General features: G+C 40.0%; 1 long non-coding RNA gene across 1 annotated transcript; it reads right to left on the reverse strand.

Moving 5' to 3' along the window:
- Window positions 1-7,440: 7,440 nt before the first annotated feature.
- LOC134215145 (uncharacterized) lies at window positions 7,441-8,351 on the reverse strand. The gene is made up of 3 exons (XR_009980047.1): window positions 8,230-8,351; window positions 8,044-8,164; window positions 7,441-7,985 (listed from the first exon to the last, which is right to left on the reverse strand). It is a non-coding gene; the product is annotated as an uncharacterized LOC134215145 (long non-coding RNA).
- Between the last annotated feature and the right edge of the window lie 8,587 nt (window positions 8,352-16,938).

A 16,938-nucleotide genomic window follows, 5' to 3' on the forward strand; every position in this document is an offset into this window, starting at 1 on the left:
CCAAAAAATATCAAACACTCTTTACAGGCACTTTCAGAGTTTTTAATTTGCGGAGTATAATCTAATGTCGAATTCGATTTTAAACATGGGTCAGTGCCAACCTGAACCCTGAAAAAAAGAGGTTTTCAGTTCCATCTGTCATTGGATATGGTGGTGTGCGTGGCATCGTGCTTGTTTGGATTTGAAACCTATGATATAGACCATACCGGACTTTATACCAGTGCACTGGCAGTTTGTGGGCCACAACGAATCAGATCATGATAAAAAGGATCAAGTACGCGCTCTGATTTTCGCGAATTACGAAATTTACTTTTGGATTGATATATCTATCCCAGATTCCCTGTTCCTTTTCGCTTCTTCAGGAATTCCTCCGCAAGTTCTTGCAGGCATTTACTCGGAGTTTCTTTCCGGAATTCCTTCGGATGTTTCTTCGGGTATTCCTTCGGAAATTTCTTCAGGAATCTATTCAGAAGTTCCTTTTCTTCCTGAAGTTACGTTCGGAGCTCGGGAGTGCGTTAGGAAAGAAAAAATTTCCTTCGGAAGTTCCTTCAGAAAATCTTCGGAACATTCCTTCAGGAATTCCTTTGAAAATTTCTTCAGAAATTCCTCCCAAAAATACTTCAAAACTTCTTCCGGAAGTTCCTTCGGTAAATCATTTGGAAATTCATTCACGAAATCCTACTCATATTCATTTAGGAATTCCTCCGGAAGTTCCTCCTGAATTTCCTCCGGAAGTTCCTCCAAGAATTCCTCCGAAAGTTCCTTCAGAAATTCCTCTGGAAGTTCCTCCAGGGTATCTTCCGAAAGTTCCTCCAGAGATTCTTTCATGAATTCCTCTAGAACTTCCTTCAGGAATTTCTCAGGAAGTTCCTCCAGGAATTCCTCCGGAAGTTCCACCATAAATTTTTCTTGAACTTCCTCCAAAAATTTCTCTGGAAGTTCCTCCAAGAATTCCTCCGGAAGTTCCTCCAGGAATTCCTCCGGAAGTTCCTCCAGAAATTCCTCCGGAAGTTCCTCCAGAAATACCTCCGGTAGTTCCTCCGGAAGTTCTCCCAGGAATTCCTCCGGAAGGTCCTTCAGGAATTGCTCCAGCTGTTCCTCCAAGAATTCTTCCGGTGGTTCCTCCAGAAATTCATTCCGGAAGTTCCTCTAGCAGTTCCTCCAGGAATACCTCCAGAAGTCCCTCCTTCCTTCCTTCGAAAGTCCCTACCGAAATTTCTCAGGAAGTCCCTCCAGAAATACCTCCGGAGAAATTCGTGGAGGAGCTTTCGGAGCAATTCCTGGAAGAGCTTCTGAAAGAACATCCGGGAAAATTATTGGAGGACCATCCGAACGAATTCCTGATGGAAATTCGGGAAAAATTTCCGGAGGAATTTCTGAAAGAACTTCCGAAGGAACTTCCGGAGAAATTTCTGGATGGACTTCCGGAGGTACTTCTGAAGGATGTTCCGGAGGAACTTTTGTAGGAATTTCTGGAGGAACTTCCGGAGGAATACCTGGAAGAATAGCTGGTGGGATTCCTGGATTAGCTTCCGAAGGAACTTCCTGGAGGAACTTCGGGAGGAATTCCTGGAGGAACTTCCGAAGGAATTCCTGGAGGAACTTCCGAAGGAATTCCTGGAGGAACTTCCGAAGGAATTCCTGAAGGATCTTCCAGAAGAATTCCTGGAGGAACTTCCAGAGAAATTCTTGGAAGAAATGTCGTAGGAGCTCTTGGAGGAATTTCCAGATGAACTTCTGGAAAAAAAATATGCCTGAAATATTGCTCTAATACATTCTTGGAAGAATTCGCAATGGAATGCATACAAGACTTCAAGGAGGAATACCTGAAAGAATTATAAGAATTCTTTGAAGAATTTCCGTATGATTTTTTGAAGAACTATTTTAATAATTTTTGTTCTAAAATTGAATTATCGAAGGTCCATAATATTTCCCTTTAAAACCGATTCTCATCGGATTAATGAAAAAGTCCTAAGGGAATTTAAATATAATGCAAATGTAGACAAATATCATAGGGAATTTCCGTAAAACGGCTTTCGATGCGCATTCTTTATTAAATGCACAAACAGTTTCGTTTTTACTCTGGTTTGTATTTCCCTTCGGCTTGTTTATTCCACTCATATGGTTTTGACAGTTGAAGTGCAGTTGTATTGGTGAACCTGGTGCGAAACCGTGAAACAACACAGTGCGAACCCGACAGCTTTGGGGTTGGAACTAGTGCGAACCTAGTTCCAACCTGAGCGAATAAAAAGCACTTTGACAGCACTTAGGTTGAAAACGAATTCGACATAAGTCATCACATCAAGACCACACAAGCGAAGAGAGATCGCCACTCGAGATTCAGTACATTCAAAGTTAATTGCCTATATGCCGGGTATTAAGCCACCCGGAGTGGAAATTAATTACTATGTCTGAAACTTGATTATGCATAAGTACAACATGTGATAGATTTAGTTCGGAAAATGGTCGTGTTGGGATCTGACGACCAAACTGGCACAACCTCACACAACCCTACTTCATTGAGCGCCGTTGCTGATGAAGCAAGTGTGTAGGAGCCGGACAATACTAAATACTCATCCTACTTGGTTGACATCTGTACAAAATACATTTGGGAGAGTTAGTTCTGAAAATGTATTGCGAGAGATCGGCTGGTACATAGTGCTGGGATTTTGATTTCATCACTACACACTAAGCTGCGGTGGACGGAGCAGGTCCTTCGTTGATTAACAAGGAATGAACCTGTCATGCGAACTGGGGTCGTGAGGTCGAACCACACCGAGGGGGCGGTTACCTCCAATACCTTTTCCGAACTAAATCTATCACATGTTGTACATATGCATAATCAAGTTTCAGACATAGTAATTAATTTCCACTCCGGGTGGCTTAATACCCGGCATATAGGCAATTAACTTTGAATGTACCAATTTAAACAGTTTTAAATAAAATTGAAAAACCGAAGCAAAGCATGAGTGTTGGTTTCAGTTGCTAAAATCTACATATGGAAATCTATTAGGGAATTTAAGGGAATATTTGAGGTTTGATTGTTTGTATGAACTTCGATGTTTCCGATTAATCAAAGCTTACATTGATCAAAAGATGTAAATATTTTCTACCTCTTGAAAAAAGAAACTCACGAGCTCTCACGAGGCCGCCATTATTGAGCGCAAAATATTGGATTTATTTGGTTCTATTAAACATTAAGCCTTAAACAAGAAATCAAATCTTATTTAATTTAAATGATCACTAAAAGTACGTTGAATTCCTAAAAGAAGCAAATAGATGATTTGTTATGCGTATTGACCTTAAGGCCTGTAGTCCAATTCTTGGAATTTTTGAAAGGCCTGAAATGGAAAATGTATTCAATTCATATCCAGTTTTTGTGTATGCTGCAAGTGAGCAAAGGTGAAAAACGACTTTTCGCTTTTGCCTGTCGTTTGCTTTTGGAGTTATATGCCCCTGTAGCGCTATGTAGTTTTGGAATTTGATTCACCTGAAGGCCTGTACTTCAATTATTGGAATTCTTTGATTGCCTGGTATGGAACCTGTGTTCAATTCATATTCAAATTGGTTCAAATGATCGCTGAGCATGTTTCATTCCTAAAAGGAGCAAATAGATCTTTCGTTACGTGAATTGACTTTCAGGCCTGTACTCGAGATCTTTGGAATTCTTGAATGGCCTGGAGTGGAACACATGTGGAAGGCATGTTCAATTTGATTCGATATCTAATTAAGAATCGCTGGGAATATTTATGTTTTGACCTCTAGGAGCATGTAGCATATCAAGAATACATATCCAGCTTTTTATTATAGCCACAGATCAACTATGGTGATTGATTTTGACACTTGCTGTGTACAGATTTTATAGCGGAATCCTAGTTGCCTTGGAAGCCTGACGAATGTTTTGATGTCAAACAATTTGTTATTTTGGTTTGAAATCGAATTCAAATAACTCTAATACTTCGTTTTGCTATTATCTTTTATTATTTTAGATTGTTGACACCAAGGTTGACACTGGATACGCTTTACTGAAAACAGTTAAAAATACAGTTTTGAGTCAACCACTGAGTCCACCGAAGGTGCACTATTGATTGGTTATCCATTTCTCCAATATTTGATTGTTCCTTAAACCCTTAAACCCTGCTGTCGAATATCGGTGACCACGCAAGAAAGGACAGAAGCTCCAGTGTCCAGAAAAATCGTTACCAAAACTAGATACAATAAATTATTGTATGTTTTCCATAGCCGTCATGCGAAATAATCACTATGCAGTGTTGTCATGCGGAAATAGGACAATGTTTGATTATCGTGAGAGCTTCCCACAGCGTTTTCAAATCCTTTACTAATTTGACGGAAAAATCGCACACCTTAAACGCTATTTTTAGCGCATTTGTATTATATGTTTTCTATGTCCACTTTCAAATATCGTCTATGTTGAATCACCATAATCGAACTTGATGCGAAAGAATTAGTAAGGGTTCTTCAACAAAACCCAACAAGTGATCGATTATTAGATACTGACTGCTTCAAAATCTCCTCCAACAATTTGTTCCTGATGCATCTACAACAGGCTAATCGGTGTATTAGTGCGAAGGACATGTGTTTATTCACAAAGTCGAAGCTAAATTCTTCACACAAACAAGCAATGATAGCAATGGGGTTTCCCACACGGGTAGATCAAACAACCCAAATTTTGAGTTGTTTTCGATCTGGCATCTCTTTCATTCCATCCTTTGATGTCAAAAACAGAGAAAGAAAACCACCTAACGATAGCAGTTCGATGGGGGAAGCCAACGCTAGGTTAAAGGGGTTGAACTCAAATTTAGGTTGTTTAAACCTATTTGAAATTAACATTAGGTGGAAACAATTTAATATTTAGGTACTTTTTCACACGGGATCAAACGGAAACTACTCAAATCCGAGTTGGGCCATCCAACTCAAAATTGGCTTCCCCACCAATGGTCCAAATTCAGTGAAATGAACTTAATTTTGAGTTGTTTGAACTGAGCAGGAGGGAAAAGCAGAATTTGCTTTGACTTCGCGAATTGCCAGGTTCATATGGTGCACTAGTACATGTCTTACTACATTGAGAGCTTTGTCTTGTTTTGAGTTTCATGAAAAAAGGGTAAAATGAAAGTGTTTTGGTTCTTCTAAAACGAAAAATAGATGTGACAATTCTCTCTGGGAAGACGTATTTAGATTTTCGTCATAGGAATGAGATTTATTAACAGCCACATCTTCCCTTGCCCCTCAATTGAACGTCGGGATTAGATCTATGCGTGTATTTATTTAAATCATCAAACATGTGTTCAGTTTTACGATTATTTAATAATTTGTGATATTTAAATAAATACTAAATATAAATGACCCATATTCATTCTGAAAATTGACAGTGCAGAACCGAATATGAATATGTTGTTTAGGGTGAAGTGACAAAGAAGGCCAATGGGCGAATATTTAAAGCTCTGGATGGAATACTTAAGTAGTACCGAACTTAGTTTACTTAACATAGGCAATCGCCCAACCTTTATGGAATCTAATAGAGCAGAAGTGTTAGACATAACCCTTTGCTACAATAGAATCAGTCACGAGTTGACGAATTGGCATGTGCCAGATGAGGAAGCGATATCAGACCCTCGCTACATCTACTTTGATCATTTGAATGTTACTTCGCAGACCTTGCGTTTTAGAAATCCTCGTTCAACAAACTGGGATCTTTACACAGAGTTGCTCTCTACCAAATTTCATGGATATCTACCTTCTATAGAAACTCCTACCGACTTGGATGACGCAGTTGATACTACAACGTTGCACATCGTGGAAGCTTTGCGTTCCGTAAAAACCTCAAGAGGAACCCCGTGGTGGAATTCCGATTTGGCTAAGCTCAGGAAGCAGTGAAGAAGGAGTTGGAACAGACGCCGATTCTTCCAAGTTGGCTCGCAAAGCTTACAAGAAGGCTCTACGCTCTGCTGAACGATCCGGCTGGAAAAACCTTTGTACAAATGTTTCCAATTTGAGTGAAGCCAGTCGATTGAATAAAATTCTTGCGAGATCCAAGGATTTCCAAGTGTGTGAAATTCACAAGCCAAATGGCGACTATACTTCTTCTGATGAAGAATCGTTAGAGCACTTATTTGATACGCACTTCCCTGGATGTATCGATATAACATCTTCGGATGATCCTGATGTCTTTTCATTTAGCTATGGGTCTTGGGCTCAAGCACGTAGGATCATAACTACTGAATCGATTTAATGGGCACTAAACAGTTTTGCTCCCTACAAATCTCCAGGGGAGGATGGGATTTATCCCGTTCTACTTCAGAGAGGTTTTGAGCATATCAAACATGTTTTGAAAAAGCTTTTAGTATGCAGTTTTGCTTCTGGGTATATTCCCACTTCCTGGCGGGATGTCACTCGACTCCGACTAAAGTCGAGTCAAGTACGAGACACTGAAGACGGCCTTACTATTGAGGTCGAAATACGTATCTGTCAAGATACAATTAAGTGGTAGAATTCAATGGGATTGTACAAACTCGTCTTACGACAAGTTACGCTATTGAGGTTACTCAATAATGGCGGTTTTCCTACCTATGGATTTGCCGACGACTATCTAACCTGATGCAAAATACTCTTCAGGTAGTTGAAAGTTGGTGTCGCTAATATGGCCTTTCGGTCAATCCGAATAAAACATCTATTGTTCTTTTCACGGAAAAACGTAATCGTAATGGTATTCGTCCATTACTTTTTGGTTCTGAAATCAATGTATCTGGTCAAGTAAAGTATGTGGGTCTAATTTTGGATTCGAAGCTTTCCTGGACTCCTAACATTGAGTTCAGAATAAAAAGGCGTGTATGGCTTTCGGCCAATGCCGACGATTATTCGGCCAATGCCGACGAACCTTTAGTAAAACTTGGGGTTTTAAACCCAAATATATCGAATAGATTTACATAACAATTGTACGACCAATTTTGGGCTATGGATGTCCTGTGTGGTGGCAAAAGGGTGAAGTGAGGAATTCAGTCTAAATTAGGCCATCTTCAAAGGATGTGCCTAATGGCAATGACTGGTGCGTTCTCTTCAACTTCCTTCGAAGTTCTCTTCGACGTGGCCCCACTACACATACATCTCAAACAATAAGCATTTTCTTGTACTTACCGATTATCGAATCTGTGTCAAAAGGTCGAAGGACAAAAGGTCGAAAGGACAAAAGGTCGAAGGGTCAAAAGGTCAAAGGGTCAAAAGGTCGAATATGTGTCATAACATCGAAGGTCAAAAGGTTGAAGGACAAAAGGTCGAAAGTACAAAAAGACAAGGAATTAATAGTGAAAAGTGAGACGTTGTTGCAAATACCCGGATCGATGGAGCGAAGTAAAGCGTCTACCAAAGTGAATCCGTCACAAAACTGGGGCTAAGAGCACCAACCAAAATCAAAACACCAAAACATTCATTTTAACACATTATATTAGAAAAGCGTTTCTCATCAACCTACTCTGGGTTCCTGTCTCTCCTAGGCTAATTTGATCATGATCTTAAAACTACAATCACTGACTCACGGTTTACAGCCCTACGGCACTCGATCGACCCAGGATCGCCACCCTCTGGCCGAACTGCCTAGAGGTTTTTCCTTCTGCCATCGTTGAGCCGTCCCTGTCACCGCCTCCGGATTGGCGTACTGGGTGTAGGAGGGTCGTTCAGCCAGCCAGGCGCCCGCTTCTCCGGTCCTCCGCACCGGTGTTGACGGACCGACTGTTCACTCGTTGACGGTGCTCGCTCTTAGCCAGCCAGGTACCCGATTCTCCGGCCTTCCGCACCGGTATGGACGGAGCGACCGATCGCTCGTTGACGGTGTCCGCACTTTCCTGCACGGGAGTCTTTCGAGGTGGCTCTAATGGTGGATTTCTTCCCGTTTCTCTGTCGTCGCCTTGCGCTTCACGCTCGTCGTTTCAGCGTGCTCCGAGAACAAAACTGTAAATATGAAAAAAGAAGCCCTGCAGACGAAGGGGCGTTAGTCGGCTGTGTCCGCAGGCTCAATGTCGCCATCCTTACCCTCAGTAGGGACTTCCTTTTCCCGAACGGAACGCCGATCGGTCTTCTTCTTGACTCCGGATGATATTGCGGTTTTGTTCTTGTCGACCGACACTCTCCGCACTTTCGGTCTCGTGACGAACTGTTGTGTAAAAAAGCGCGATTATAGATTTCAATCCAAACACCTTTAGTGCTCTAACGGCTCACCTGTCTGCCGCGCCTTTGGCTTTTGTTTCGCCACTCAATCGCCTACGGAGAGCAACACAATCCGCAATTCCCGTTGTGCAAAATTTCTCCCGACGGCGAACAACAAAATAGTCAGTTAGTCCAATAATCCACTGGTCACTGGCATTGGGATTATTATCCAGATTCCACGTGCAGTCCACTCCGTCCGAGCTCTGTCAAAGATGTACAAAATGGCTGCCGTCAATTCACCGCAACACAAAGAGAAATGCAATGCTCACCTGCCGTCCAGAACAGTATTTGTTCACGTGATCGTCACTTTCGAGGTAATGTCGGCCACTTGAATTAATTCCAAGCTGGCCAGGAACTGTTACTTGCGCACAAATGTCCGACCTCTAAAATCACTACACGGTCTAAGTAGCCTACTGTGAACTTATCACGCGGGACGAATTTATTGGACGCACGAGCGATCTGCATGCGGTCTAGAGCGAACTGACTGACCGTTGATTTGTACAGTTTTTCCCCACGCTTAAAATGAATTACATATTTTTGTGTTCCGTTCACACAAAACGGGCCTCTCCTGGAACAACTCATATTACGAGTAACTACCATGTTACTCATTTTTGTGTAACCGATGGCCGACGATTTTCGGTGAGTTCATTTCACACAGCGAGAGAGCAGTCGGTAACCGGACCTAACCTGAATTGTATGATTTCAAAATAATGTTAAAGGAAACCAACTTTTCCATACTTGTTCGGAGGCTTCTCCAATCGTTTCGATCAACAAAACAAAGTGCGATGATTGTATTCGCACATTTTGTTGTTTCGCCATCGAAGCAAAAGGAAAAACCTCCGAAAAAGTTCGAATCCTTGCGGTACATTCTGCACACGTTCGCAATCATAGCGACCCGAAGGAACTTTGACAGTTCGAGGCAAACTCACTTACACATATCATGCGTATGTGAGACAGTACACAGCGACTGCTCGTGTTTCACACAAAATTTTCAATCATTGTGAGAGTCGGACAAGGCGTCGCCGTGATGTGTGAAAATTATTCATGCGATGTGTACTTGACTTTAAGCGTGCACCTCTTCCCGATCGTGAGAGCGATGCGGTGTGTGAGAGAAGAGCGTGATCTCTTCATTCGCTTTTCGTGTCCATGTTGCTTCTTCTTCCCGGTTAATGCTGACGATGCCGGGTGAGAATGTCGTACGTCCTCTCACTTTTGTGTTCTTCCTTTTGTCTTCAATTTGTCTCATGGGGATTTGCGTACTCTGATGGATGGTTTACCGTTTTCTTTGGGCTGGCTGGCTGGCCGATGTGGTTTCGAGATGTACAACAGGGGTTTTTAACCCCAAGTTAACGGGTCAGAGTCATAATTTGCTTTTTATTTATGAACAATGTGTTCTAAGAGAAAACGCTAAACAGTGTTTTACGTTCGTACATTCAACCAAAAACTTAAACGTAACAACGTAAGAAAAGAGTAATGAGCATAGGTAAATAAGAAGTAAAAAGTGAGAAGTGAGAATAGATAAGTGAGAAATGAGAGGTAAAAAGTGAATAGTGAGTAGTGAGAAGTGAATAGTGAGTAGTGAGTGAGAAGTGAGAGGTGCGTAGTGAAAAGTAAAAAGGAAGAAATGAGATGTAGAAAGTGACAAGTGAGGAACGTTTTGTGATAAAAATAAGAAGTGAAAAGGTAGAAAGAAGGAGGGAGAAAAAATATATGGTAATAAAAAAAAGGAGAATGAAGAAGAACAGAAGGAGAAAAAAGAACAAAAAAGAAAAAAAAGAAGAAGAAGGATGAAAGAAGGAAAAAAGAAGGACGAAGGAAGAAAGAGAGAAGACACAAGGATGCAAAAAAACAAAGAAAGCAGCAAGTAACAGGGAATGGAAAAATAGAAGAGAAATAAGAAACAAATAAGAAAGAAATAAGTAAGAAAGAAGGAAAAAACAAGGAAAAAAATGAAAGAAGAAGGAAGAAAGGAAGAAGAAAGAAAGAAGAAAAGAAGAAGGAAAAAAGAAGGGATAAAGAAGGGTAAAAGAAAAAAAGGAATAGAGAAGATAGAGATAAAGATAAAGAATGAAGAAAGAGGGAAGAAAGAAAGAAGAAAGAATTAAGAAAAAAGGAAAAAATAAGGAAAAACGAAGGAAGAAGGAAAAACGGAGGAAGAAAGAATGAAGAAGGACGGAAGAAAGAAAAAAGAAAGAAAGAAGGAAAAAAAAAAAAAAAGAAACAATAAGAAAAATAGGCGGAAGAAAGGAAGAAGAAAAAAAGAAGGAAGAAAGAAGTTAGAATGAAATAAGAAGTTGGAAGGAAAGTAGAAGAAGGAAGGAAGACACAAGGAAACAAAAAAAAAAGAAGGTAGACAGAAAAAGCTAGTAACAGGACGAAAAAAAATGAAGGAAATAAAAATAGAGAAGGGAGAAATAAGGAAGTAAACGAAAAAAGAAGGGAAAAAGCAGGAAGAAATAAGAAAGAAGGAAAAAGAAGCAGAAAGAAGGAAAAGAAGGAGAAAGAAGGAAAAAGAAGGAAGGGAGAAGGATGAAAGAAGAAAGAAATAAAAACGAAGAAAGAAGGAAGAAAGACGGAAGAACGAAAGGAGGCAAAAAGAGTGAAGAAAGAAAGAAGAAAGAAGGAAGAAAAACTGTTTCCTGAAAAACTGAAAAAAGAAAGAAGGGAGGAAGAAGGGAGAAAGAAGGAAGAAAAAGAGAAGAAAGAAGATAGAAAGGAGAAAAAAGGAAAGAAGGAGAAAAATGGGAAGGAATGAAAAAATACAGAAAAAAAGGAAAGAAATAAGAAAGGGAGAAGGTGGAAAGAAGCAAATAAGAAAGAAAAAATGAAAAAAAAGAAGAAAGAAAGAAGTTAGAAATAACGAAGATGAAGCTTGGAAGGAAGAAAGAAGTAGGAAAGAAGAAACAAGAATGGAAGGAAAGAAGCATATGACGTAAGAAGGACGAAGGAAAAGAAAGAAGAAAAAATAGAGGATAAAAGGGAGACAAAATAATGAAGAAGGAAGAAAAAAGGTCTTTCTTCATTTCGACCTTTGTTCTCGACCTTTGACGCAGTTTTTTCGTTTCGACCTTCTGTCCCTTCGACCTTTTGACCCTTCGACCTTTTGACCTTCGACTTTTTGTCCTACAACCCGACTATCGGTACTCGGTTTTATGGAAGAGAATCCTGTAAATAGCAGCTCTACACACACTTCGTTGTTACCGCTTATGGTTAATTGAGACAAAATTTTCCTTGCTCCAAGTGATCTCACACACGATAGTAGTTTTCCTTATAGGACATTTTCAACACAATTCCCCTCGCGGAATGAGTGGACATCTGGCTATTTGGAGAGAAGTATGTCGGACAGCATTGTTTGTTACACTGACGGTTACCTCCTCGAAAGTAGAGCGGGTGCAGGCATCTATTCGTGTGAGCTGAGATTGGAACATTCCCACTCACTGAGTAGAAACTGCACTGTCTTTCAAGCGGAAATATTTCCCATCATGTGCGGAGTGCAATCCGCACTGCAGCAACGCATTGTGGGTAAAGTAATATTCTTCTGTTCAGATAGCCAAAGCTCTCGCTTCGGGCAACTCAAGTTTGAAGTTAGTAATTGCATGTCGAACTCAAATTAAGGAACTGAATATAGGTAATACTTTTCATTTTATATGGGTACCTGGCCATTCTTCCATAGCTGGAAACGAATTGGCTGATGAGTTAGCTCGTAATAAAGCATCGCATGACTTTATTGGTCCTGAGCCAGCTATTCCAATATCCAAGTGTTGGGTGAAGCTTTTGATCAACTCTTGGGCTGTCACTCAGCACAAATGGCATTGGAGTAGTCTGGATTCATGTCATCAAACAAAATTGTACATCCGGGAGCCATCTCCGGTAGCAAGCTATTTAGCTAATCTGTCTAAACAGAATTGCAGTGTCTTAGTCAAGGCCTTGACAGGTCACTGCCGACTGAACTATCACATGGCAAATATTCAACGCGTTGAATCATCTGTTTGTGATAGTTGTGAATCCGATTATGGAACTTCGTATCATCTAATATGTAGCTGCCCAGTCTATGCACAATTGCGCTTCCAAATATTTGGTAAACACTTACTTAGTGAAATTGACTTCAGAAACCTGTTGTGGTAAGGAGCTATAAGCTCTTGTACGCTAATGCGTTAAATGCCCTCTTCAAGGGCCCTTTTCCAAACATTCCCTTTGTTCTCCCATCCACATTCCTTTCCTTTTTGTTCAATTCCTTTTCCGTCATGTGTGTGATGAAAAAGGCTGTGAAGGCGATGGCACAAATCTTCCAAAATGAGGTGAACGTGCCCTGGAGCCGACGTTCTGATACCTGATACCAGTTCGGTTCGTGGGTTCAAGTCCCATCGAAGGGAAAGTGGTTACCTCCCATACATTTTTCATATCAAAATCTTCCACGTAATGTACATATTCGCATCTGAGTTTTCAGAACATTGTAAACAGTTCTTGTCAAATTTTTATAGCATCCTCCATTATGGCGAGCGTGGAAAGCTGGATATGTAGGTATTTTTGATATGAAATCGGAAAAAACAGTATTCTGGTGGTAGCCCGACTTATTAAGTTCGTAGAACATCAATAAATGGGACGAGTAATGATATTACTAAAGATGTGAGTTTCCGATGATATTCCTTTGCATATGGAAGAATATGACAATCCACCTATCACCTTTTAGTATTGCTTTCATAATCACCACAAAATGCTGAAAATCTGCCACATCATTCAAAATAAAATGCCTACTTTCCCCACTTTTTTCATCCGAATGAGGAGTACGTGAGTTTTTAAAGCCCGGAACACGTTCTAATGGATGGTCCGTGCAATTCGGACATAATTCAATCGACAGTCACATAGAAAAAGGTGCTTTACGTTTCAGGGCATGAACTGACCAAAGCTGTACCCTTGTGATTACGCAGCACATTCTAGGTAGCGTTTTTCCTCAAGCCATCAAAAAGATGAGAACTTAATTCACCGATGGTGTTACGATTACGAAAGTTTATATTCGTTACCTGTGCGTCCCGTTGTGAGCGAGGTAACGAAGAAGGGATGTTTAATAAAAAAGCTTCGATTCACTGTTCACACCTATTCGACGATGATATCCCAGTGCTGCTTTGAGCATCTTCGTTACATAAATTTAGGGCGTGAAAAATTGTATGCCTTTCGTATTTAGACACGTTATGTACATATGCCATTTTTACTTTAGAATTTGACAGTCATCGAAAACCTTTTCCCTGAAAGCAAACGGCGGAAGCTGCATTATTTCATGTTCTACCAGTTTTTCCACTTCCAGATGGACCACTCGCCAAAGGATGGTGTATTTCTGGCGGATCCAGATACAGAACCAAAAATAAGTGTAAACGTTGGGTTTGGTAGAATGGGCTACATTAATAGTGGTGCACAGCATGGTACTTTTAGGATATCATTGTGACAGGAAGCGCTCATTGCATATTCAAGTAGCGAAAGCTTCAGTCCATTGACAGTGCTATTGCTAGTGCCATGTTGGAGTATTATTTTTGACCATCGCATACAATACAGCAAGTCTTATTTATCACGTTATGTCGAATTGCACTTTGTACTGGAGCGATCGAATTTTAGTGATATGTATTTCCAGAGAAGACAGGAAGTGTGTCGTTCTGGACTTTACTTGCAGTGAAAATATAGTTTTAGATTCCGTCTCTTTCATTTGAACATTTTCGTTAATAGTTAACCTTTTAACACTTTGTTCCTTATCACTTTTGTGCTAACGGCAGACAGCAATATAATTAAAAAGCGATTAAAAAGTTCATTGGGAGAATAAAATGAGAGCCTTTCGGTAGGTATGAGAAAGGTAAACGGTGAAAAAGTACAAATAGATGCAGAGCCAACACTTTCATTGAATTAAAAATACTTGGCAAGGCAAAGCATCAGGACTTCTACTCACTGCCGGCGCCAGTTTCTGTTTTTTGATGAGGTACCACTTGGCACAAGAACAACAGTCTTTGGGAACAGTGGTGTGACTGACTTGTGTGATGCCCCACCTCTGATACGTCAGTTCTGCTCTACGAATTCATCTTTTTATCTAATCTATCATTCTTTCTATCTTTTCCAAATGAACACATCATTTCACCGTGTTTTTCAAATCGAAATAAATTGCACCGAACAAATCCCATCAATCCGTATCTATTACGAATGAGTTTGTCGACGACGTATGATATTCTCCACATGTCCTAACCTCCAACATGCCATGCCGTCCACCCACGCAATGTGTCCAGAATCCAGTACCCGCATGATGGCAAAAACAGAGAAAAGCTCTAACCCCAAGCTGCGTATCATCAGATCGTAATCAATTTTGTGGAAATAGTTTTATGACATTTTCTATGAATAATTTGGGGAAACCAGTTGGTGCGCCATCGTACCACGTCGAATCAAGTTGCTGATGACCAAACCATGCTGACTGACGGCACAGTTGAGTACGGCAAGTAGGAGGTTCCGGAAATTACGTCGCTCGAATATGGGTCAAATATTTATCAAATGGTTGTTATTATTTCGTAACAAAAACTCCAAGTGTTTTCCTTTAAACGTAACGGCACTTTTGGACGAAACATCAGTGTGGATAAACATTGCCCAAAACTACCATTCCATCATAGAAAAAGTATGAACATCTGTTTTTTTTTTGCAAAAACGAAATGAACCACACATCGCCCTTTCTCCGAATCTATCAACTTATCAAGAAGCAATGCTTCACATAGTTTCGAAAGCAATATGGGAAAAAGCATCAATCTTGTTCATTTCGTCTTCGGTGGAAAATTGCAACTTTTTTCCTCCGATGCAACTTCGTTCTCCGGAAGTTGACGGCTAGAGGAGATACATCAGCCAGCGCAGCGAGGGCACAACAGAAAAAGTCGAGATAAATGAGTGTTGTTGGGTTTTCTGCGCTGCCGCCGCACGTGCTGCCGGATTTGCCGCCTAGGAGGAGCTCCTAGTTTTCGCCACGAAGGGAAAATGAGAAATTTTTCTTCACAGTTAGTTTGCCACAAAAGGTTCATTCCGGTGGTGGGGCGGAGGTGGAGGAGAGAAAATAGATTGAAAAGCAAAATTGGAGCTATTCGTCGAGGGAAAGTTTATCCATTAGTTGGTACTGCGATAACGCATCTGTGAAGAATGTGTAAATTATGTTTTTATCGATGTTTGTGTTCGTTCCCAATGGAATTTGAATAGTTCAGGAACTTGCGTCTAAGTAGGGTAGGTTATTGGCTATAGTTAGTCATAATATGACAAAGGAATCGATTTTAGTCGACATTTTTTCTTAAAGAAATTTCTTTCAATAAACGGCAGAAAGCCATTTACCAATCAATGAGTGAGAACCAAGTTCATAAGCACCAAAAAGACGACAGTCTGACAATGTGATGGAGACGCATGGTCATCGAGGGAATCAGTTTTGCTTGATAGTTGACACAGCGGTGATGACGAAATATGTACGTAGGAATGATTCCTGGTTTCTTTAGTAGGGAAGAGTTTTTGAATAAACTTGCCTTAAAGTCGCTTACAATTAAACGGTTTAAATATTCAATTAAATGAAATTACATTGGTTACCTGAGCAGCACACATGTTGCACATATATTACAGTAAATCATATGTGACCAGATTCAGTCACAATTAAGTTGTTGTAACCAATTTCATTTAACTTGTGCTGCTTGGGTATGAAGACAAACATTGTTAGGTGTAAAGCGAAAAACAAATCCTAGAGGGATTAACACCATTCCCTTAAATTGCATTTTTTTGTGAGTTTTACTGGCAGGACTCTGAATAGAGTAGAAACCTCTTCGCCAGGCCTTTGATGATACCGTTGCGTAAATTCTTTCAGGATAGCTTACCAGCCGTACACGGAGCATGTCGTCCAAGAAGACGTTGTTGTAAACTACTTCAAAGGAATTACGTTTAAGATTTTGTGCGGGTCATTTCGTCATAGTCATTTGTTCATGGATACTATACATGAACGAATGACCTATACATTGAATAGGTCTTTATTTTCTAGAAATCCTCTGATGCATTTTTTTAATGTATGCTGTTATCCTGTCCATCAATGTATTTACTGACTCAGAATGTTGATTATCAGATCAAATGAAAGTACTCATAATATTTATTATTTTGTTATTTAACATGACACATGAGACTCCTTTTGAAGCAGTTTGCCAGCCGTACAAGGATCATGTCGTCCATAAAGACACTGTTGTAACTGTCTCAAAAGCTATTATATTTTTAAGGTTGATTGAGTCTTTTGTAATTCTAATTCATCGAAGTATATTATTTAATGTGCATTGAATATTTTGGAGCAATTTTCAGTTTTTCAATGTATGCGGTCGTGCTGTTCGTCAACGTATTAGTTGGTTCAGAATGTTGATGATTAAAAGGAAATAAAAGGACTTACAATAATGATTCTAATGTTAGTTAACATGACACAGCAATTCCTTTTGAAGCAGTTCGCCAGCCGTACAAGGATCATGTCGTCCATAAAGACACTGTTGTAACTGTTTCAAAAGGTTTTTTTTTTTTAAGCGGATTGATTGATAATCATTTATATAATGTTAGTAGTCATTCATGTCGTTGTAATGTAATAATATACTGTCTGTCGTAGGTTGTTGGTTCAGCTATAAGGTTCGTTATGATTTTGTTATAACTTGTTTTGTCAGTTTTATGGTTTGTCTCTTTTGCCCCTGTACTGTATTATAT

Source organism: Armigeres subalbatus, chromosome 1, assembly GCF_024139115.2.
Source record: "Armigeres subalbatus isolate Guangzhou_Male chromosome 1, GZ_Asu_2, whole genome shotgun sequence".
NCBI lineage: Eukaryota > Metazoa > Arthropoda > Insecta > Diptera > Culicidae > Armigeres > Armigeres subalbatus.